Genomic DNA, 24,720 nt, shown 5'->3' on the forward strand with positions numbered 1-24,720 from the left:
ATGGAATTTATTCTTTCTCCAATACCTTTCCTTTCAATAGAAGATGATATTTTGAGCCATAATCATGTTTCTATTCTTGCTAATAGGTTTTTATAGCTAGAGTGGACAGAGTTGAAATGTGTTGTGTGTATGTGTTTGTATATGTATGTGTATATGAGATGATAACTGTATTTGTATGTATGTGTGTACATATGCATGTATATGTGTACCTATGTATGTATATGTATGACTGAATGCCTGTGTATGTATATGTATGTTTGTATATTTATGTGTATGTATATGAATGTGTATATTTATGTATATATGTGTGTGTTCCCTCTTTTCCTCCAAATACAAGTAGAATAACTTAGAAGTTCCTGCTGCTATTTCCAGAGTCCTGGCTCCAGGCTGTGATAGCTTGTGCTGTCGTACCAAGAATCCTTCCCATTATGTTAAGAGTCTCGGTTCTAAGGTGCTATTGGGGATGAAATGAGAACTCCCACCCTTTCTTGTAGGTTCCCCTTCCACTGTCGTTTCTAATGACAGCAGACCCAATCTCATCACCAGTTAGGGCTGTTGGGTACATCTCAGCTCCTTCACAGCATACACTGTAGTGACCCTGTGTATACTGAAAATTCTCTCTCTGCTCTTTCTTATTTCTCATGTTATAGGGAAGCATATAGTTAATGCTCGTACTTGTTATTTAATTTAATTAATTAATTTATTTTATTTTTTATTTTTTTTGGTTTTTCGAGACAGGGTTTCTCTGTGTAGCATTGTGCCTTTCCTGGAACTCACTCTGTAGCCCAGGCTGGCCTCGAACTCACAGAGATCCGCCTGCCTCTGCCTCCCGAGTGCTGGGATTAAAGGCGTGTGCCACCACCGCCCGGCTAATGCTCATACTTGTAATGAAATCTCCAGCTGTGTTCAGTGCCTAAAGTTTGTTTTCTACCCATCCCCTCAGGAAGCTCTCCTGTGAACAATACTCCTGCCATCTTTTGCGCGAGGAGCCCTTTGTCTGTGCTTCCCGTACTTACGGAGCGGATTTGAGTGTTGTAAAACCCTGACTCAGCTTCCTTCCTTGTTCCTTCCTTTCTTCTTTCCTTTTCCCTTCTCTTCTTTTCTCCCACTTTTTTTTTCTTTTGGGGTGGGGAGGGAGGGTGGGGAGGTGTCTGTGATTGATAGCATTAATTGTTCACTTGATCCAATCTAGTTTACAACCCTGGAAGAGAGTCTCAGTGAGAGGCTGTTTGGATCAGCTTGGCCTGAGGGCACATCTTAGGGGCGGTCATCTTGATTAAGGGAAAGTCACAACCCTTGTGGGTAGTCCAAGCTGACCTCCAGCCTGGGCTGGACTTCCTGCTTCTGCCTGCAGTGTGCTGTGTTAGGAAGGTGCCACAATCCCTGACCATTTTCCCTCTAAATATCTAAATATTTAATTTTCTTCTGGAATGAAACAGTGCTGGAAAAAATCATTTCATAATAATCTAATTTCATTTTATTTTTAAACCACATTTTCTTCTTGCCTACATAGCTAGAAGATTTTTTTCTTTTAATAACTCTAGTAACATAAGTGAAACAAATTTTATTTGTTGTCCTGTGTCATTATTCTTAGTAAATAGTGTGCTCTTTCAGTAATTAGTTTCATAGATGTTTCTCTTTCTCAAAGAAGTCTCCTGTGCTGGAGTCAGTCATATTTATTCCGTGTCTTCTGTTCTCTATACTTCTCTTCCTTAAGGTTTCCATACACTGCCTTTTGTCAACATCTTGAATTGCTTTTAACAGTCTTCATTTCTTTTTATATCACGGCCTATTTTTATTCAAAAACTGCTTATTTACTCTTTCGTTCTTCTAGTCTAACCTTTGTTTTAAATTATATTAATTTTTTTTTGGTTATGTGTTTATTGAGTTTTATCACCTAAGTCTTCCTAATTCTAACACTGTTGTTTTGTGTCTTGTGTTATTTTCTTAACGTTTTCCCACTCATTTTGACCTGTTTTGTTTTTTGTTTTTTGTTTTCCTCCCAATGGTGTACAGAGTACTTTCTTGGTCTTTTAGGATGCTATTTGGCCCCATATCAGATATTTAACACAGAGTTTATTTCCAGATTTCAGAAGGAGTCTTGGGTCAGATGAAGTTTTTCTGGTTGCGTATTATTCCTCCTGTTTCTTTAGTGTGTTCTTCAAAATGTGGCTCCTTGAGCTCACCCTGGTGGTGAGGCCAAGGGAGAGCTGACAGGCAGGCCGACCAACCCTGCAACTACTCAGACCCAGAACCATGGTTATGGATTGGCCTACTCCAATATCCACCCCATTCATGTTCTGCTGGAGCATGTGAAGGTGCTTGACCTACAGACCCAAAGCTGCAGGATCTCCACAACACAGGGCAACAGCAGGACATCCAAGAGGAGCTCCAGTGAGGGCCCAGCATCGATAGTGCAGCAGAAGCCAGAGGCCTCGGGCCAGACCAATGACTCTTCGCAACGAACACTTGCAAGTAAAGATAAATGGGCAAAGGGTTTGCTACATGTGCCACACTACAGCTTCCATGATGAGAATCCCCCTAATCCCCTCCCCTTTTTTTTTCTTTTCTTTTTTCTCTTATTTTATGGGGAGTGCGGCAAGGGCAGAGGGCCAATACGCAGGGATGGGAAATGAATGGGACCGAGGTGCATGATGTGAAAGACACAGGAATAAATAAAAGAAAGTTGAAAAAGATGTGGCTTCTGGTTTTTTATTTCATGTTCAGGCTGTTTCTCCACCACTGCAATATTCTCTGTCTCTCTCTGTCTCTCTCTGTCTCTCTCTGTCTCTCTCTCTCTCTCTCTCTCTCTCTCTCTCTCTCTCAATTTCAGAGTCGCCTCTCCTGCTCCGTCTTAGCTGTAATTCTAACAGCACGCTCACCTTGCAGCTCCGCCCTGACGGGCATCCTGAGGGGCAAGCTCTAAGAGCTCCTGGAGCCCAGGAGCCTTCAACCCTGCAAACTTCTCAGCAAGGGTGGCACTAGTCCCAGATGACCCAACTTTCCACTGTTTGGCATGCTTTGAACCCCAGGGAAGGGCAGCTGGCTGTTGGGAGGCCTCCCATTCTCAGGACTTTCTTCTTTGCCCCACAGGGTGCGGAGAGTCTGGGGGCTGGGGAGACTTGTCACATCCCTGAGGCCAGAACACTTTGCTGTCTAGCATTGTTGCCAATTTCACTCCTGGTTTGAACTTGTGCTCTTTCTGTCTCTTATTCGATGATTCTGGAATTGCATTTTGATTTTTTGAAGAGAAAAAGAAAGTATAAATTATTTTTACATGAATAAAAACTAAGGAGATTAAGATAACTATCCCGAAGTCATTATCTAGCTTATGAAGCAAAGGGTCACAAATTCAGCAGAAACCTGCTAGGCACCTACCTCCCCTTCAGTTACGTTCCTTGAAACTCCACACAAACGCTGCTACTCCCATGATCTCTAATCAATGAACCCTGATGATCTAGTCACAGAGTAGATATGCTACATGAAGGCAAATGGCTACAGGCCCAGGTATCAATTGGGACGGGCTTCCAGGACTCTGGTGTTTGGCCCTTCTATAAAACAGACATTTTTATGTCTACTGATCACATGGAAGTCTGCTTTACTGTCTTACTTTCCACATGGGAAACCTATAACTATACCAATGACCTGCAGCTTCCACCAGGGAGATCGCCCAGTTCCTCCAAATTCACTTGGCTTGGTATTTCCAGTCAATGCTGGAAATACCAGCATTGGTATTTCCCATCAGAAACATAGACTTTTCTTATACTTTCTGGTTTGTAATTTCTGCAGGTTAATATGCTTCACACCAAGGGGAAAAAAACCATAATTACTTTGTACCAAGCTGTAAAGAGCTCTACCGACTCAAGAACATAATCATTGCTGTGTTGTGAGCACAGCGGAGCTGATTCTTATTTGTGATCCTGAGTTATTATGCTGCAAGTCTGCAAAATTATTTAGACAGAAATAATTATACCCAATGTAGTCGGATCTGGAGAATCACAGATTGCAGTAAATTGGAAAGTCTGATCCTAAATATATATATTATGTTATCTTGTTTTCACTCTATCTTTCCCTGAGTCGTTTACCCCTTTCCTCGCAAACTTTGATTCACTTAACTGCTTGTTTTTGAAGGTTCTATTTTTTTCTTTTTCGCATCATATTTTAACAAGATGTAAATTAGGAGCATCAAATAACATCCATCCATCTTGGCTGTCTTCTAGAACAGTGTGTGATTATGTGAGTTTTCATTCCTACCCTAGACACCCACTCCTCAGTCAAGTCAAGCCAAGAGACTCATTGAGGACCTTAAGCAATTCTAAAGAAGTAATTAGTCCTTTAATGAGATCATGTGCTCTTCCTTCCCAGAATTCCCAGAATTTCCATGAGGTTCTGTTGGGTCTGCCTGTCTTTATGAGTCTTGGTACAGAGAAACATAGCTTTTCCTTTTTCTCCTCTTCTTCCTTTCAGACGTTGGCCAGACCTAAGCGTGTGTCTTCTAGTACTTTGTGCTTACTTACTCTTTTTCCAATCTCAACCATTGCTGACCTCCATGTCTAACATGAATGGCATGGCTCCCTCTCTTCCTCTTAAGCATCCATCTATGAGTCTATAATAAACATCTCTCTAAAACTACAAAGTCGCCATGATCAAACAATCTCTACTTGAGTAAGGTTAAGCTCAGCACAAAGCCCCTCTAGTTCAGAGGTTATGGTACAATGGCCAAGCCTGAGAGTGGCAGTCCCCCTCCTGCTGGGGCCTCCCTGGCAGCTACTTGGGACACATTTTTTGCCCTTTTGGAACATCACTTCTTTATCTATGCAATGGAGTTGGTACAATCAGCCTTACTCATTCGGGTCCCATACTATGTAACTGGTAAGGTCTAGGACATCATCGGGGTAATTAAGAAGTGAGAATCTACACCCCTGACCTCAAGCATCTGCAAAAGGTGTCCAAATTGCTCAGAGTTTTGCATAGCTCAGTCACCTTCATCTTTAGCTGCTCTAGGCTTTTCTAGCACAGCTCTAAAAATTGACAAAGCCCTGGTCTCACCACAGGGACTTTGATTACAGTGTTGAGAAGGAAGATAAGCTATGGCATTGTTCAAAAGCTCCTCAGTGACTCAAGTGTTTCCTGAGATGCCTAGTTGGTTTGGCTATGAGGTCCTGGGATAGTTCACCTCAAAGTGAATTAATCCTGCTACAGTGTGGATGAACTCCGATGCTGGCTTTGGATAAGTATCAATCTGTTATGCCCAAACAAGGCTTTGAACCATCCCAAATGGTGTTTTAAAAGCTAAGATTTCTCAGTAAAATCCCAAGTCTGCTAAATAAGAACATAGAGTAGCAGAGACCAGAAATCTTAGTCATTTTTACAATTGCTATAAGGCTCAGTGATTATGGCAACAACAACTGAGAAAGGCTACTGCCCCGAGAGACTGTTTATCAGGAAGGAGACGGTGTGTATGTGTGGGGGTGGAGGGGGGCGTCTAGATTGCTTTCTTGAAAACAATGGTGAAAAGGAGGAACTTGAGCCGGCTATTTACAGTCGTGTTAAGTCATTCCTTTAGTTCCCTGGCACCGACCAGGGCTGACACTGGGCAGGTCCCTGCTGGAGAGCATCAATGAATCCAACACCGAGACCTGAGACCTCTTCTTTCTGGAGCCTGTTGAAGACTATTGGGAGTATTCTTGTATTTTTCCTCTTCTCTTGATATTCCCAGAAGAAAACAGACACATAACATCTTTTCAAACGTCTTGCATATGAACAGTTACATGCCTGCATCTCCAGTTCACAGCAATGTGGAGTCACCTCTGAGTCATCTTGAGCAGAAAGCATCCATCCTGCTGAAGCCCAAAGCCTCACCTTCCATCGTTTGATTTGGGAGGTAGGACTCAACACTACACATGGGTGCTGTTTCTTGAAGCTCCAAAGAGGCAGGGACAGTGGGAGGAAAATATAACTTTTTGAGAAAATGGCTGATGAAACAGAATTTGTGACAAGATTTTAAGTGTCCCACCTGATCATGCCTGGATATTCATTCTTTGAAAGATCTGTGACATTTACAACAGGGATTGCAGGATCACTGGGAGGCTCTGACTGTCATCCTGGAGATACACAAATCCTCTTTTGGGATAGCCTCATGGGGCAAGGGTCAGAACCAGACCTGTTCATTGCTCTCCCACAAGTCTTGTACTAATTTATCTCAAATCTCTGCTTGAGTCAAAGACCCAAAGATGCATTCATTCATTCATTCATTCACTCATGCATGCATGCATGCATGCAACAACTGTGTACTTCATAGTCTTAGGCATCACTCCAGGGTATGGTGAGCACTGAACTCAGTGTTCATGTTTCTGACTCCTCTGAGGCAGGCAGAGGTACCTGCTGTCGGGAGGTCAGAGCAGTTACATTGTGACCTCACCTTCAGGGAGCCTATACAGTCATTGCTTTTCTTGTTGGTTTGACCTAGTACCTGACAAGAGGTAACTTAAAGGAAGGAAGGTGTATTGTAGCTCACGATTTGAGAGGAAGGCCCACGATGGGTAGGAGAATCATTACGGGAGTTCACCTCACAGTTGGCTATATTTATATTTGCTTGAATCAGGAAGCAGAGAGAGGGTCAGAGATCGGAAGTCTGGCAGGGCTATATAAACCTCAAGGCCTACCCCTCAAGTGACCTGTTTCTTCTAGCTGGATCCTCACATTCCAAAGGCTACACAACCTCTCTGAACAGCATCGCCAGCTGAGGATTAAATCTCAGACACATGAGCCTGTGGGGGACATTTCATATCCAACCCCATAAATAACAGCCTGTGTTCCAGTGGCAAATCTGCCCCATCCCCCACCCCCTGCCATCCTTGCACTTTGTATTCTCAGGAGAAAACAAACACATAAAATCCTTTCAAATATCCCAAAAGTACAGTATGATGAGTGTGTCTAGGTCCAGGTGTGTCCATGTCCAGATGTGCCCGTGTCCAGGTGTGTCAAGGTGAGTCCATGTTTAGGCATGTCCATGTCCAGGTCTTAGAATGTGGAGTCCCAGATTTTAGCCATTATGAACTGAAAGCATCTTCTCTGCTGGGGCCCAAGGTTTTGTAGTGTGTTTGGGATTTGGAGACAGAGAAGGGTTAAAACTCCATGTTCAGCCTCTCTGAAGTCTGTGTGACTGAGGCAAGGTCTTTACAGCATAGTCTGAGTCTGACCTCGAACTTCGGTCTTCCATCTCCACCTGCTGAGTGCTGGGGTCACAGACATACACTATCCCCAGTTTATGTGGTCCTGCAGATCAGATTCATGGCATCATTTATACTCTACCAACTGAGCTACATTCCTAGCCCCTCTTCTGAAGTCTTGAGAAAGTGACCGAACAAAGACCAGTGTCGTCACTCTCAAGACGGACATGGTAAAATACCTGGATAACTTCTTTGTGAACTATGAGGCTCTTATCAGAGAATGCAAAAAACAACACAATTCCCATGAAGAAAAATTCATGCCTTTATTAATCATTACATATCAGTTGCAAGGTTACAAAACATGTGCATTTAAAAAGCATCATTTATAAGTTTAGCAGCTCACCAATTAATCAGCACCTCTAAGAGATGATCAGACAAATTTAGAATATAGGATATTACTCATGACCATTGGAATTGTTGAAGGGCTAGCTAATGTCATTAAAACAAGTGGGGGCTGTTTCAGTTAGAAACATGATGAGCCAATCACCAGAGCCCTTGCACCAAAGTCACAGTGAAGGAGCACTCAGCTGTCTCCTGCCCTAAATGTGGTCCAAACTGAGTTAGTTACTCTTGGGATGTCCCAGAAGTCTCCCTTCTCCTTGTCTACAGCTCCTTGAAGTTGCAGTGTAGACACCACAGCAGGGTAGAAGGAAGGCCTCTGTGTCACTTGGTACTATATTCCGGGCCCTACATGGGCTGCATTTGCTCTTTATGGCCTCCTTGGATGTGATAGATGTATAGGACCCTGTGCTTATGTAGCTTCTGAAGTCTGACTCCATCTTGCTCTTAGATTTTGAGCCTCTGGTTCCTCTTCAGGTTCATCTGCATCTATCTTGAGAGAAGTAACACCATCTCAGATGCTTTTTTGCTTCACAGGGGTACACAGAGATCTGGCACCTAGAGGACAAGGCTCTAGGGAGGCTAGAAGCCCTTGCTTTGCCTAGGAAGAGTGAGCTGAAGACAGTTTCCCAGCCTCCTGGCGACCTACAGCCCCATTGTTTGTCCTTGATCTGGAATTTTGACTTTAGCATCATATCTAAGCTGTAGAACCTTTGGGGAGCCATACTCCTAAATTCATTCTGGGACCTTCTGGTCTCTGTCCTGTGACCAGCCATTAAAGCTTTAGCCTCTTCTGGACAGAAACAGCTGAGTCCTCTCTCTAATCTATTCTATATGGATTAACTCTATGGTCACATCTCTCAGATTTCAGCTGTTGATTTTTTCCAAATGAAGGTTTTTGGAATGCAGATCAATCTCTTCTCTCTCAAGAGCCTGGTTCCAGCGACAGCATGACTTTCAGGATTGGCGTCAAGTCAACCTCTCCCATCTCTTCCCAGGTGCTCCTGGAGGGAGCCAGCATCCATTGAGAGAGTTTTCATGACGTCTTTGTAGGAAATTAAGGCAAGAAGTCAACAAATTCCAATGGAAAAGTAGATGATCATTTCTATAAACTGAATATAGATAGATGGACAGACAGGCAGACAGACTGACAGACAGGAAGGCACACACACACACACACACACACACACACACACACACACACACACACACTGGTTACATATGACTCCTTGGAGCCAGTGAAGTCACCCTGTAGGACAGGGAGATCTGCAGGTGAAATTTAAATACTCTGAGATGGTCAGGCCATCTTCATCGCTTGGGTGCCCAATGTCACAAGGAGGTGGTGACAAAGTTAGGAAACGAGGAGAGTTGACAACACAAATACTGTCTAGAGAGATGTGAAGATGGGGCCCAAGGGTTTTAGCACCTCAAGAAACTGGTCAGAGCAAGTACCCAGGTTCTTTCAAGGAGTCTCCAGAAAGAGCTGAGCCTCCATCCCACTGAACTTCCAGGATAGATGTCTCAAAAATTTTTAAATCATTTTAACCCCTGTGTCTATTGAAATTCCTCACAACAGGAAAAGGGGGCTAACGAAGGGATGTGTCAAAATTTTTATTGTTATCTGGTGACTCATCGCTGTTGACCAGGTGGGTCTTTCTATTCACGGGTTGAGAATCCCATGAGGGAAGAATGTGGCTCTATCCTGTTTGCTATCTTCAACCACCTAGGGCAAGCATTAACTAAATGTTTGTGAATGACTGACCTAGTCCCCTTTCCAAAGGCGGTGTGGGTCATCTCCAGTGTGTAGTAACCATTCACTCTGGCCACATAAGGCCTCTGGTTCCTGCAAGGCATATGCTTCTTCCTTCCCAGGACCATATGTGTTTTGTAAGCTCAAAACACCCCGTCTTCTCCCTCCTCTGCAGGTCCAGTTCATGTCTGAGGAACATAGAACATCTAAGTCTGGGATGCTGAACCAGCCAGTTCAAATGCCACCCCCCCCGAATCAGGCAACATCATCAAGTGCTGTGGTCCTTGCAGCCCTGCTTGCCTTTTATGGGATGAGAGCCACACCTCCAGCTTCATCAGCACAGCACCAGGAAATCAGAGTTTGCCCAGAGTAGCTATGACAACCCTTCTGTGTCCAGTCATTTTGCTCTTGTGAATGTCAGCCATCTCAGTCACTTCTGGCTTCATTCAGCAGAAGTGAGCCATCTAGGGATGGACCTACAGAGATTTCTCTTCCTCATTACAGCAGTGGAAAGCCACCCCAAGAATGGCACATGGGTGTCCTGTCAGCTGTCAGGATCCATCATGGCTACATGAAGGACTGGGTGGAGAAAATGTTTGAGGCTATATTCCAGTTTACACTGGAATGACACTATCTATTAGTGGCTGACAGCTATCATAACTGCGGTATGGTGGGGAGGTGACATTTCCTATTTCCACATCATCCTGTTGGCACTTTATACTATGTTGAACCATTGATGGTCTGTGGTTCCTCTCTCCACATTATAAAGCCTTGGAAGCCCAAAACCAGAACATAGACGTCTATGCCCCTCCCCCCCAGCACTCAACACAGTGCTTGACACATAGTAGAGCCTGAGATGTGTGTGTGTGTGTGTGTGTGTGTGTGTGTGTGTGTGTGTGTGTGTGTATACCATGTGGAAGCCAGAAGTCAATGTTGGATGTCTTCTAGTGTTCTCGACCTTATTTTTGAGACACGGTCTCTTACTGAACCAGGAACCACCATTTCCACGAGGCTGGCTGGCTACCAAGCCCCTGGGATCATCTGTCTTTACCTTTCCATGTGGACCTCTATGCCTGACATTTTCATGGATGTCGTGGAGCCAAACTAGATCTTCATGTTTGTGCAGTAAGCACTTTACCCACTGATCATCAAGGTGGGGTCTTCATAGATGTGTATTATTTTGCTCACTGAATAGTAGTAAGTAGCACCAAAGGGAGTTATTCTACATATCAAAGCCCTTATAGAGCCACCTTGCATGGTTTCCACCCTCTCTTCACTGAAGAAGAAGGCCCCAAAGGACCCAACCAATGACCATGGTTAATGTCTTTCTCCTGAATGTCCCTTGCCTCACTTCAGCTCCATCGATTCTGCTTTCCATGAGGCAAAAACTCTCCTATTAGGGTCCAAGGCACTTGCAGATAGCTGAGATCCAATTCTGGTGTTCAAGCCATTCTGCACAGGTTACTATTGCACTAGGACAGCATCTCTAAATTGGACAGACACATCAGCAGTTAGCAATCTGGGGAATGAACTGCTGAAAATGTATGTTCTCACTAATCGAGCTTTTATTACATATTCTGAATCAAGCACGTGAAATGGGATGCTGGCAATGTGGTAACTGCGACTCTCGGATAAATGGAAATGGTAATCCCCAGTTCTACACTCTATTATGATGAAGGATGAATCAGCTGCTGCAAGGATGCCAGCAAAGAAACTCTCCTTCCAAATGACCCGCCCCCAATTTAACTGTCCTTTGCAGGGGATTAGGCTAAATGAATGGATGGAGCTTAATTCCCTCCAAACCTTCCTTTGGCCTGGCCGCTGACCAGATGTTTCATTTCAGAATTCATCCTGGTCCTAAATACACACCAGATGGTTTAACTCTGCCCCTGACACCCCACAAATCTCAGGGGAAGGGAAGCCTGCACTAACTGAGGCAATGAGTTGAACTTGTGTTTGGAATTTCCAGGGTTGCTGTGGATGTCAGAGAGGCACAGTTAACGATAAAAAGGCTTAATCAGGTTTAGCAGATTGATATCCACATTTTATTAATGTCAGGGTTTTCCTGATAATGCTGCACACTGGCAAAGGTGAGTAGCACAGAGACGAAATCTCATAGAGTATGCTTGAGCTGATCCCAGGACACAAAGGGAGTCGTTTCCAAGGCAACACAAATGTCTTCATATTTGTTGAGTTCAGGGTCCCTCTCCCACCTCTGTTCTCCCTGGACCTGTGGCTTCTGTGGGATGTGGGATGCGTCTTTGTTGTGGGAGGAAGTTGGGGCTGTCCTGGCCAAGCTTTCTGGGCTGCCAGCCTTCTAGCTCAAGTCTCGCTCACAGATGGGATGGGGAGGACAGTGGCTGGTCAGAAAGGGGGAGACTGAACCTGGTCCAGGAAGGTTCTCACCATGTTGTTCCACTGCATATTAGTGGATTTTGGAAGCAGATGGTGTCGTCTGCTGCCCAAAGAACAAGGGGCAGACACGACAGTGAAAAAAACTGCACCAGCTCTCTCTGCCAACAGATGGACAGGTTCTCTACTTAGCACCCAGCTATGAGAGGCACTTCCCATTAGCTGTATTAGAAAGTCCGACCTGGCATGGTGATACAGTTGTTATAAGGGGAGGCCTCAGCAAATCAGGGCTCAAACCTATAGGAGCAGAAAAGAACTGCAGCTCATGACATAGTCGATAATTTCAACTACAGATTTTAGAGCAGGGACATTCAGAGAGAAAAGGCAATCATGACAACAGACTCAAATGGTCAGCTTCAAAGAAGTCAGGACCATCTGTAGTGTGGCAGGGACCAGAGTTCCTGGAGCTCAGGCATGGGCTCTTTGATCTGTCTTCTGCAACACCTGAGACCCTGCAGGTAAAGTGCTCTGGGTCCTTTGGGTTGGCAGCAACCAAAATGAGGGTCTCTTCAGGTCCCTTCTTCTAGCCCAAGGGCCCTTGTGGTTCATATTGTGGCTGTTCTTTATCAAAGCTGATGGCACCTGACTTTGTAAATCGCTTCTGGGAACCTTAACTCAGGTCTTCACACTCTCAAGGCAATCGTTTTACTAACGGAGTCATTCTCCCTCATCCCTACACCCACTGTTGGAAGAAAAGAAAGGAACATGAAAAGAAGGAAGGAAGCCCTACTACCTACCCAGGAAGGCCATGCGGATGGTTGCACGGGGAAGCTCTGTTGTCCAGATGCAGGTCTTCCTGTCACTGCATCCTGTCCTACCCTGATGAACACACGCAAGCTCTGGAAGTGGAAATGGTGTTCATGGACATTTGTTTAACAAGAATGTGCCATGCATGGTGTGATTGCCTTGGGGAGACCAAGGTGTGTAGGCAAGATATGATTTCCACCACTCTGGATATTAGAATTACATAGAGGTGGTTGGATATAACTTATATCAATGAAAAATATATAAAATAATCCCCAGGTGCGGTAAAATCATTGAGAAAGTGGGCACAGTGCTTTAGGTAAGGTGTTAAGGAACTGACAGAAAAGTAGTCTGTGCTTCTCTGCAGGATGTTAAGGGGTCAGGGTCACAAATAGAAAGGGGAAAGTGTTTTGTCAAGAACCCCATCATGTGTGAGAGCTCAGAGGCAGGAAAGAGCATAGAAAGAGGCAGCAGAAAAAGCAGAGATTAGATCTAGCAGGGCATTGCTGAAGTGACCATGAGCTGGGATCTCACCTACAGGCCACTGAGGAGAAGAACCTCATCAGACACGTGGTTCCTTGGGACTCTAGCAGATGGATGGAGAAGACCCACAGGGAAGCAGGGATTCCAGATAGGGACATGCTGGGACTGAGGTCAGAGGTAAAAGGCCCCGACTTCAGTTCCTGCTGAGTGAATGAACACTGAGTTGTATTTTGCAGTTAAATGCCCAGGTCTTAGTGACTCATGGGTCTGGGGAGGGGGAAGCTTTTAGGTTTTCTACATGAGTATCTGGGTGGTTTGTTGACAGTGAGAAGGAGAGGCAGGGAGGTGAGTGTGCAAAGGCCAGTGTTCAGTTTTGAACATGGTAAGGTCTCTCAGAGATATTCTTGTTGATATGCCAAAGAGCTGGAGAGATGAATCCTGGGCTTCCAATGCACTACAGAGACTCTCAGTACCTGGATCACAGGGCACAATCACACCTGGAAAAGGGGAAGGGGTGGGATGAGGCTGCAAAAGTGGACATGCCAGGGATGGAGGCATTTGTTGCCATAGTGAGAATCTCTCTCTCCCTTTTCCTCCCCATCTTCCCACCTCCAGCCTTTCTCTGTCCCTCTCCTTTCCTTTCCTGTCCTTTCCATACACAGCCTTACTATGTAGCCCAGGCTAGTCTTGAATTTATAAGCCTCCTATCTTTATCTACCCATTGCTGGGATTACAAATATGTGCCTCTAAATGGGGGATTTCCCTTATGATTCAAGGTGATAAGGCGCTGAATAGTCTTAAACCATCAAATGATCTGATGAGACCAGGGCTTTCGCAAGGTCCCTGGCAGGTGCTGAGCAGGTGGAGGGAGGGAGGCTGACACAGCAGGAGAGGCAGCTGCAAGAAGACTGCTCTCATGCACATGGAGCAGGAAGAGCATCCGAACCTCATGCCCAGGAGGACCGCAAGGCCAGGGTGGAGACAATGACCGCAGGACGCGAAGACAGATGGAGCTTGGAAGTGAAGGGTCAGAGAAGCAAGGACACACGAGGTTGGAAATGGAACTCTGTTGAAGCCAAAATTCAGAAAGCCAAATCTCAGAGGGTCTAATAACAACTCAGTCACCAGCAAGTCATTTCAAACTAATTCGAATATTCTGTATCTGTGAGCAGCATCTGCAGTGTGGGATAACTTCCCTCAAAGCTTTTTCCTCTTCTGTTTTTCTCCCAGGCTCTGGACCCCAAACATCTCCTCAACATGCCCTTCCTACAGCTTCCTGTCCTACCACCTTCCAACTCGGCAACACAATGCCAAGATCTAAATAAAGGGTGGGAACTTTTTGGGGTGTGTGAAGAAGGAAAGAAACTTCCAGAAACTTTTAGAAATAAGAAAAGCTGTTTTTTTGTTTTTTTTTTTTTTTTTTTAGATGAGCAATTAAACTTCCTGAGCCTAAGTTCTTTCTGGATAGCAGAAACCCCTCTCATTGTGCAGAAGAAGAGGAAGTTCTCAGAGAGAATGCAGTAGCTGCCTTCATTATCTGGCAATGGGATGTGCTGAGATGATGAACCCACCCCAACATTTGTTCCTGTTTACCCGTGTTCCATGCAGTATTTGTCAGGGAATCACCTCCGGCAATAGAAAGCCAAATACAATACATGAGGGGTACCTGTTAATCCTTTGTGCATCTCTCCAGTTTCATTTCTCTTACTGAGCATGCATGCTCACTTGCTTTATCAACTCCCTTTCTCTACTCTTACACAGTCCAAGACTCCTGCCTAGGGAGTGGTGCTGCCCATAGTGGGCTGAGTCTTCCCATATCAATTGAAGCAATCAAGATAACCCCCCACAGGCCAAGCTGATGTAGATTACCCCTCATTGAAACTTTCTTCCCAAACCATTCTAGGTTTGGGTCAAGTCTACAAATTAACCATTGCAGGCTATATTTGATTGCACCATTGTTTTGTTGTCATGGGGAAACTGCACCAGGACTATGGTATAGGAACAAGGGTACTGGAAGCTAGCTGAGTTTTGTGGAAGGGAGCCTACTGTGGATGAGACCACCAGGTTGGAAATACTACAGGAAGCCAACCCTCATGGAAGAGGCTTTTAAAAGAGTAAAGCTGACCATAAGCTGTGAAATGCTTCTGGAGAGGGTCCTATGGCAGCTATCCAATTCACAAGTTAGTTCTCCAGTCTGAAAATAAGAGTTGAGAATGTCAAGAGGTACAAGTGATGCAATCAGAAAAGTCTTGTTTAGTTGTGTTGGACGTAGGATGGTCTGCATAACACACCTACAGAAATGGCTCCTTCTTCCAGGAATCCAGCTTAGGAGGGAAAAGCCCTCTACCCCGTGCAGTGTGTGTGTGTGTGTGTGTGTGTGTGTGTGTGTGTGTGTGTGTGTGTACCCACACAAGGTCAAATTTCCACTGCACTATAGAAATCAGATGTTGTCAAGGTCTCAGGTCTCTATTAGAGTTTGCTTAGAACTCACTATGTAGCACAGGCTGGCTTCAAACTCATGATGAGGCTACTCTCCTAAATTAACTTCCCAATTGTTGGGATTACAGATGTGTACCACCACACCTGACTCCATCATGTCCTAAAGAAGCACATGTGTGAGCATCTATCTTTCATGAGATACAATTTCGGGGGAGGAGAGACAATGTGATTTTTAAAACAACCTTTGATTAATTCAGTGTGGAAAGCCCCATTCCTGTCAGATTCATCACCTTCAGAGTCTCCTCATGCTTCCAAATCTTCTCTGCTCAAACAATTGAGCATGGCAGTCAGAGTCCCACTATCTGAAATTCCAAAAAATCACTCTGGTGGCTTCCTGCCACGTCACAATTTCAACCTAATAACACCAGTTTGGTACCTACCAAGTTCACAGCCCTGGTTCTTGGTGACCTTGTTCCTCTTTGTGGAATCCAACCCTGTGCAAGGCTAAATGGTTGAGAACAACAAGGACATTCAAAGGAGTCATATTTATTATTTTCCCATACTTGGAAGTAAGGTTCAGACAGATAAAATGCTGAGTTAAAACAGTATTTGTGGATGTACTGACTAATTTTTATCAACTTGAATGACACAGCTAGGGTACTCTGGGAAGAAGCAATTAATGGAGGAAATACCTCCATCAGAATGTAGGCAAATCTATGGAGCATCTTCTTGATTAATGATTGACGAGGGAGACCCAGCCCACCGTGAGCTATGCCACCTCTGAGCAGGTGGTCCCCGGGCAGTTTAAAAAAACAAGCTCAGGGGTTCCGAGGCCGAGAACAGACGAGTTGTGGGCCCCTGAAGCTGCTTCCAAGATGATGCCCATACCAGTTATCCTGTTGAAAGAAGAAGCTGATAGCTCCCAAGGCATCCCTCAGCTTGTGAGTAACATCAGTGCCTGCCAGGTGGTTTCTGAGGCTGTAAGAAGCACACCGGGTCCCCGTGGCATGGACAAGCTTATCGTGGATGGTCACGGCAAGGCGACAATTTCTAATGATGGGGCCACAATTCTGAAACTCCTCAATGTCATCCACCTGCAGCAAAGACCTTAGTGGACATTGCCAAATCCCAAGATGCTGAGGTTGGTTATGGCACCACCTCAGTGACCCTACTGGCTGCTGAGTTTCTGAAGCAGGTGAAGCCCTATGTGGAGGAAGGTTTGCACCCTCAGATCATCATCCGAGCCTTCCGCACAGCCAACCAGCTGGCTGTTGACAAGATCAAAGAGATTACTGTGACTGTGAAGAAGCAAGATAAAGTTGAACAGAGGAAGATGCTGGAGAAGTGTGCAATGACAGCCCTGAGCTTCAAGCTGATCTCTCAGCAGAAGGTCTTCTTCACCAGGATGGTGGTTGATGCAGTGATGATGCTTGATGAGTTGCTGCAGCTTAAAATGATTGGCATCAAGAAAGTGCAGGGTGGAGCCCTAGAGGAGTCTCAGCTGGTGGCTGGTGTCACATTCAAGAAGACTTTCTCTTATGCTGAGTTTGAAATGCAGCCCAAGAAGTATAAGAACCCCAAGTTCACCCTCTTAAATGTTGAGCTCAAGCTGAAAGCAGAGAAAGATAATGCTGAAATCAGAATCCACACAGTGGAGGATTACCAGGCAATTGTTGATGCTGAGTGGAACATTCTCTATGACAAGTTAGAGAAGATCCATCAATCTGGAGCCAAAGTCATCTTGTCCAAACTCCCCATTGGGGATGTGGCCACCCAGTTCTTTACTGATAGGGACATGTTCTGTGCTGGCCGCATGCCAGAGGAGGATCTGAAGAGGACAATGATGGCCTGTGGAGCCTCAATCCAGACCAGTGTGAATTCTCTGAATCCAGATGTGCTGGGCCACTGCCAGGTGTTTGAAGAGACCCAAATTGGAGGCGAGAGGTACAATTTCTTCACCGGCTGCCCCAAGGCTAAGACATGTACCATCATCATCCTCCGTGGTGGGGCTGAGCAGTTCATGAAGGAGACAGAGCAGTCCCCGCATGATGCTATCATGATTGTGAGGAGGGCCATCAAGAATGACTCTGTGGTGGATGGTGGTGGGGCCATTGAGATGGAGCTCTCCAAATACCTGCGGGATTACTCAAGGACCATTCCAGGGAAACAGCAACTGTTGATCGGGGCATATGCCAAGGCCCTGGAAATCATTCCCCGACAGCTGTGTGACAATGCTGGCTTTGATGCCACAAACATCCTTAACAAGCTGAGGGCTCGGCATGCACAGGGGGGTATGTGGTATGGGGTGGACATCAACAATGAGGACATTGCTGACAACTTCCAGGCCTTCGTGTGGGAGCCGGCCATGGTGCGCATCAATGCCCTGACAGCAGCGTCTGAGGCTGCATGCCTTATTGTATCCGTGGATGAGACCATCAAGAACCCCCACTCCACTGTGGATACTCCCCCAGCAGCTTGTCGGGGTCAAGGCCAAGGCCGCCTCCATTGAGAGGCACACCTCCCTGATGAGGTGAATTGGTGGTGAGGAAATGGTTGATTAGTCTGCTGTATTCTCACTGGAGGTTATTTAAATAAAACTTAAGATTATTTGGTCACACACACACACACACACACACACACACACACACACACACACACACACACACACAAAACAAGCTCAGTAAGCCACGAGAAGCAAGCCATTAAGCAGTGTTCCTATGTGGTTTCTACTTTAATTTCTGTCCCCAGGTTCCTGCCCTGAGTCCCTACTCCCTTCATGATAGACCATAAGCTGTAAGATGAAATAAACCCTCCCCTCCCCAGGTTGCTTTTGGTCATGGTACTTATCGCAGCAACAGAAAGCTATTTAGGACAGAGGGCTAAGGTTTGTCATGAAGGATTATTCATGATTGAGGAGTGAATTCATGAATTCATGAATGAATGAAACAAGCCTTCCTGGGGTGTTTTCCCATGTCTTTTTAATCACAGATCCAGCACAGTCTAGCGATATACAGTTAGACAAGCCATGGTCCTGATGTTGGGAGCAGACTCCCCCACTGATGGTCGCTGTTGGGGAAGATGTGGGGTTGTTAACATTACAAACTCAATAGAGTGCCTGCTGGGATGTGTGGAGTTGGGCTAGAGCTCTCAGGTGAGAACATGAGAGAAGCAGCTCAAGAAGGAGGAGAAAGTCTAGTAGGCTGTGAGCTTAGGAAATTCTAGAGCTGGCTCTAGGGCTGTCTTTTCTAGGCAGCGCAGTGCAGAGATTTTGGCCCAGGGACATGTTTCTAATTCTTTTAGAACCAGAAGCATAGGCAAATGGTGGATTCTATTTGTCTTTAGATTTGAACAGGTATACCATACCACTTTTTAGATTCCTTTTGATGAACTTTTTATATTTCTGCAGAGAGAGAGAGAGAGAGAGAGAGAGAGAGAGAGAGAGAGAGAGAGAGAGAGAGAGATTCCATGAAATGTCCCAAAGCGGGATCATAGCAGGCTAGCCATGAAACCCATTGCAGTCCAGAAGCCCAGTGGGAAGCCCATTGGCCATAGAGCTGACAAACAGATTTTGGGACTGAGTCAGAGAAGTCGGGACTGAGTTGGAGCACACAAGCTCCTGATATCGTGTGCTCCTAGGGACTGGGAGGCTGTCCCAGATAAATGAGACCTGAGAAGGAGAGACGTCAGACAGAGGTCTTGGATTTGGTGCGGAGTGTGGGGTGGGGATATGTTCTTGCTTGGAGCAGTATGATATTCTTGGACAGAAGTCTGTTCTTGCGTGGACACCCAGCCAGGAGCTCAGAGCCAGCCAGGCTATCACTTGGGCCAGAACTCTGTCTGTGCTGGCTGCCTTTTCTGAGAGGGACCTTTTCATGGACAATGACAGGCATCGGCTCTGGGCTCCTGCTGACATTTACAGTCGTGTGGCTTTCTCTTGCCAGTCATTTCTTAATAAAGCATGTCACCTCAAAATGGCAAGGGGCTGGGCTCCTTTGTTCTACCTGGCTCTCTTCCTGTCACTTGCTACTGGCCCTGCACCTATAAGATTTTTCTCCCCCAGATTCCCATGTCCTGAACCTCCAGGACATCCAGCTGGCCCGCCGTCCAGCACCTACCTATTTATTTCCTTTCTCCTTCCAAAGGAGAAGATAGCCACTTCCCCGTGTTCTTTAGAAGGGGAATACAAGCCTCACAGGAAAGTGTATTGTTGGAAAAACAGCAAGGCTCAGGTTCCCAAGGAGACCAGTGTGTGGATGAAGCCTGGCCTTATGGATGATCCAGACAAGGCTGGCTCTGGGGACATGGGATGCCCATAGTCCCGTGGGAACTAGTTCTTGAAAGGGCTCCACACTTGGGTGTAATTCTATGCTGCCACTCTCCACAATTGTTTTTTTTAAGACACAACTCAGACTGGCCTAAAATCTCACTGTATAGCTCTAGCTATCAGGATCTTCCTGCCACAGTCTACCTAGCACTAGATCTTCCTGCCCCTGCCTACCCAGTGCTAGGATTACAGGTATGAACCATTATTCATGTCTAGGAATTCCTAATAACGGTTGCACAAGGATCCCCATTCTTCTCATCTGTACTGGACTCTGCAAATTGTGTCACCAGCCCTGGATCTTGAGTAAATGGTGTTTTTAAAAAAGTGACCTGGCCGGGCGGTGATGGCGCACGCCTTTAATCCCAGCACTCTGGAGGCAGAGCCAGGCGTATCTCTGTGAGTTTGAGGTCAACCTGGTCTACAGAGTAAGATCCAGGACAGGCACCAAAACGACACAGAAAAACCCTGTCTCAAAAAAAAAAAAAAAAAAAAAGTGTGACCTGGTATAGAAACACTTGGTACTCCTGGTATAGGAGCTGCTCATCCATGAGTCCCCTGCAAGCTGATAAGCTAAGGTTGGTATCTCTTACAGGCTCCGCTTTGCAGGTGAGGAACTGAAGTCACAGAGAGGTTGAGCTCCCGTCTGTCTACTCTCCAAGCTAGGGGCTGTCTGCACAAAGCTCCAGGTCTGTTTTCACAGTCCCACTCTCCAGTGACCCCTGGGGCAAGCACTGGCCTGGGCTAGCTAGTGCTGCTCACTATCTAGTATTCTTGGCTTCCAGAAGTAGCTGTGATTTGGTGGGACTTTGCAGCCAGCTCCTTTTGGGATGTTTCTGGTGGGGTGATTTTAACTTGACCTTGATCCCAAGTAAATTCTCATGACCCAGCTAAAGCAATTCAGCTGTCTTTTCTGGGAACTCCCCTAAGGCCATTTTGCACATTCAGGGTTTGGGCATCCAAGATCACTGCATCTGCAGCCCCAGGCATGGTCTTCAACTCGTTCTTTGCTTCTATGAGCTCTCAACAGAATGCTTCTAAATTAGCCTGGCTCTGCTTTTCATACCAGAGACTTCTGTTGTGTGGTACCTCAGGGGCTTGCTTACAGAGCATGGGTGACAACCCCTGCTATTCTGGATATTGGTGGCAGAATGCTGACTATGTCTGCCCCTCCCCAGGAAATGTTTACAGGAAGATGGTTGTAGCCATTTGATCTCAATGTCCAGGACTGGGGACTTCACACACTTGAAGTTTCTCCTTGTCCCATTAGTATTGGCAGCCTGTGCTGTGGCCACAGAGAAATCCTGCATTTTCCACATGCTTGGCTGAGAAGCCAAAGGAAGCTGTTTGTTCTAACGTGAAACGAGGCTTCATCGTTGACAGGTGTCTTCATCTCGATGACGGCACCTCTCTCTCAAGAACCACCTTTCTGTAGACATTCTCCAAGCAGCCCATGCCGTTGTCACCAGGCTGCCTGGCACTCGCAGGTCCTCCAGTTCTCAGTCTGCTCCCAGTTAGAGGTGGCACATCCCTGATGTCACCCTCCAGCCAGCATAAGACTGTAATGTTTTCTGCCTGAATGCCCCTGCCTTCCTCCCAAAGTGTCCATGTGAACATGAAGGAAGTGGTGGACCTCCCTGCAGGTGCTCTTAGATTGGATTGGGCGAGTCTTTAGCAAGGCTTTCACGGAACCTAGGGAAAACCATTGCAAAAAGCGGAAACGACCGATGTCTCTCAAAGCCGTCCAAAGCAGGCGAGCTGTGCTGTTCAAGGATAGGGCTGGGGCACCAACTGGAAGGTCTTCTCAGTTGGCTGCTGCCCAACATGGCAGCCAACAGGGAGCCTGGAGCAGGTGGTGAGGGAACAGAGATGGCAGATTGAGAATTCTGCCCTGAGCTGGCACCAGGTCACTGTCTCCAATACCCTTCTCTAGAAACTCCTGAATTTCATGTAATATGTTATTCTCCATTCCACCTGGTTTTGAGGCATCTCCCTGAAATCTGAATTTTCAGGAAGGAAACAAAAGCAACCAGGAATGAGACTGTAGGACCATGAGCTCGGAGGAATCATAACAACCGGGAAGGTGGAAATGGGGGACGAGGAGCCAGGATGCACTTCCAAAAACCCCGTGAGTCATTTGTGGGAGTAGTGGTACCCAGGTTGTGTTCTTAGGCATGAAGCCAATGAGCATCCTCTCAATGTGACCCTCACTGTCGAGCTCCTTTCATTGGCAAAGCCCACCTTGGGGGCTTTTGTGGCCTGCTCTTCAAGCCAGCAGCACCCTGATGCAGACAGGCAGAGCCCTCCCCCCAAAAGAAACAGACTATCAGTAAGGTAGGGGGAGTGCAGCCCAGCAGGGGTGTTGCCCCCAACTCACGCCCTGCCATAATCTAGAAGGCTGTGGAGGTCTTACACGGGCATGCAGGTCTGTGCTGGAGCAAAGAGCAGGTTCACACCCCTCTCAGGGAAGCTTAAAAGCAAATAGAGGCCCCATGACTGACCTCCAAGCAAATCTCTGGCTGGCAAGTCCCGCTGAGATCTGAGAATTCAGCTGAACTGTGCAGAATCTTTGTAGAATGTACGGGCTGAACGTGGAGCTGGCAGAAACCCAGATAAGGAATTCTCCACCAAATCTCCTTGGACCACCGGGGGCTTTCTCAGCCTTCTAGTATTTGAAGTCAACTTGACCTTGGATAGGATCACACTGCATCATTTCCAACAATGAAGAGCCAGATTACAGTTTTTCTTTCACCTGAGCTGTGTGTCACAGCCATGGAAACAGTTTACAAAACTGAGCCAAGCTCTCCTGACTTCAGTGTGGGCAGTGGCCCTGCCCCTTCCTTCTGGACACAGAGCTCTGCAATCAGAGTGTAGATGCCTGTGAATCTTCAGTTTAGGATGGCTAGCATGGACTCTGAGACTGTCCAGGGAGGGAACCCAGATGGAAGGTCATTTGGTGTTATTCTGCCATTCCCATTAGGAGGAATTGAGTGTCCGTCTATCTGTCCGTCCATCCCCCCACCCCTTGCAGAAGACTGGGAGTTTGGTGCCTGCTATTAATGTCAGGCGGCTCACAACTGTAACTCCAGTTCTAGGGGATCTGATTCCCTCTTCTGACTTCTTTGGGAACCCCTCCCACAACACATACACACACACACACACACACACACACACACACACACACACACACACACACACACACAATCTCCAAACAAAAAATGAGACAGAAGTTGACATTAGGACCTGTATGGCAACTTGGATGATGACCTGGTTGGCTTTTTAGAGCTTCAATAAACATGATGACCAAAAGAAACCCGAGGAAGGAAGGATCTCTTGGACTTAGACTTTCGAGTCACAATCCACCACTGAGAGAAGTCAGGGCAGGAGCTGATGCAGAGGCCATGGAGGAGTGCTGCTTACTGGCTTGCTTCTCATGGCTTTCTCAGTCTGCTTTCTTATAAAACCCAGGACCATCTGCCCAGGGGTGGCACTGCCAACAAAAGGGTGGGCCTCCTATATCACTGAAGAAACTGCCCTACAGACTTGCTTACTGGCCAATCTGAGGACAATAATTCCTCGAATGATGTTTCCTCGTCCCAGGTGACTCTAGCTTGTATCAAGCTGACAAACACTAACCATCAGACAGAGGGGCAAATGGACTCTCTGGTTTCTAGGGGAAGGAAGGAGTTACAAAGTGAGCTCTCTATGTCCTTTTTCTTCCCTCCCCCTACTCACTATGAGGCCAGGAAGTAAGGCAGTTGTTCAGTAGAAAATTCCTAGGTACACAGAAAGGATGCAAATGCATGGATTCTCCCATCTCTGTCCAGTCCCTGCACTGGACAGTTTTGTGTGTCAACTTGACACAAGCTAGAGTCATCAGAAAGAAAGGAATTTCAATTGAGGAAATGCCTCCATGAGATCTAACAGGAAGGCATTTTCTCATTTAGGGGTCAATGGGGGAGGGCCCTGCCCATGGTGGGTGGTGCCATCCCTGGGCTGGTGGTCCTGGGTTCTATAAGAAAGCAGTCTGAGCAAGCCATGAGAAGCAAGCCAGTAAACAGCACCCTCCATGGCTTCTGCATCAGCTCCTGCCTCCAGGATCCTGCCCTGTTTGAGTTCCTGTCCTGACTTCCTTCACTATGAACAGCAATAAGGAAGTATAAGCCTAATAAACCCTTCCCTCCACAATTTGCTTTTTGGTCACGGTGTTTGGTGACATCAATAAAAACCCTAACTAAGACAGTCCCTGAAGACCTTTTCCATTGCCTTTGTGAATGAGAGTGGGAAACCATAGAACAGGAAGTACATCTTACTGTTTTTGTGGCCAGAAAGAGCTTCAACTAGCTCCCTCGACTCTCCAGCAGCCTTCCTGCTGCTCCCAGAGAAAGTGATATGTCTGAGTTACTTTCAAATTTTTATGATAAAACAGCATGACCAAGGCAAAAAAGAAAGCATTTAATCAGGTTTACAGTTCCAAGAGGGTCAGAGTCTCTACTGTGGAGGAATAAAAGCACAGTGGCGGCAGCAGCTGGGAGTTCACATCTTGATCCGCAGGTGGAAGGCAGAGAGGGAATGAGCATCCTGAGAATCGAGTCTTTTATGACCTCAAAGTCAGCTCCCAGTGACACACCTCCTCCAACAAAGCCCCACCTCTTAATCTTCCCAAACTGTTCTGAGAGCTGGGGAATCAGTATTCAAACACATGCACCTCTCAGGGTCGGGTGTGTGTGTGTGCGTGTGTGTGTGTGTGTGTGTGTGTGTGTGTGTGTGTGTGTGTGTGTGTGTATGTGTGTGAGTGACATATCATTCAAATCACCACAAGATAGACAGCAGCAAAGGGGAGAGGCCATTGCTCTAGTTGGGATAGCCAGAACAAGGAAAGGGAGGCCCCTTCACAAAGTATAGGGCAAGAAAGTCAGGGAGTAGTGGGGTGGCCAGAACAGGGAGAAAACAGAACAGGCCGGTGGTAGGCCTACAGTGGACAGCCCTGCTCAGGAAAC

The 24,720-nt window shown here is 46.3% G+C and overlaps 1 pseudogene; it reads left to right on the forward strand.

The window, feature by feature from the left end:
• The first annotated feature begins 16,256 nt into the window (after positions 1–16,256).
• Positions 16,257–18,014, forward strand: LOC102927709 (T-complex protein 1 subunit eta pseudogene; annotated as a pseudogene).
• The last annotated feature ends 6,706 nt before the right edge of the window (positions 18,015–24,720 follow it).

Source organism: Peromyscus maniculatus, chromosome 1 (genome assembly GCF_049852395.1).
Source record: "Peromyscus maniculatus bairdii isolate BWxNUB_F1_BW_parent chromosome 1, HU_Pman_BW_mat_3.1, whole genome shotgun sequence".
NCBI lineage: Eukaryota > Metazoa > Chordata > Mammalia > Rodentia > Cricetidae > Peromyscus > Peromyscus maniculatus.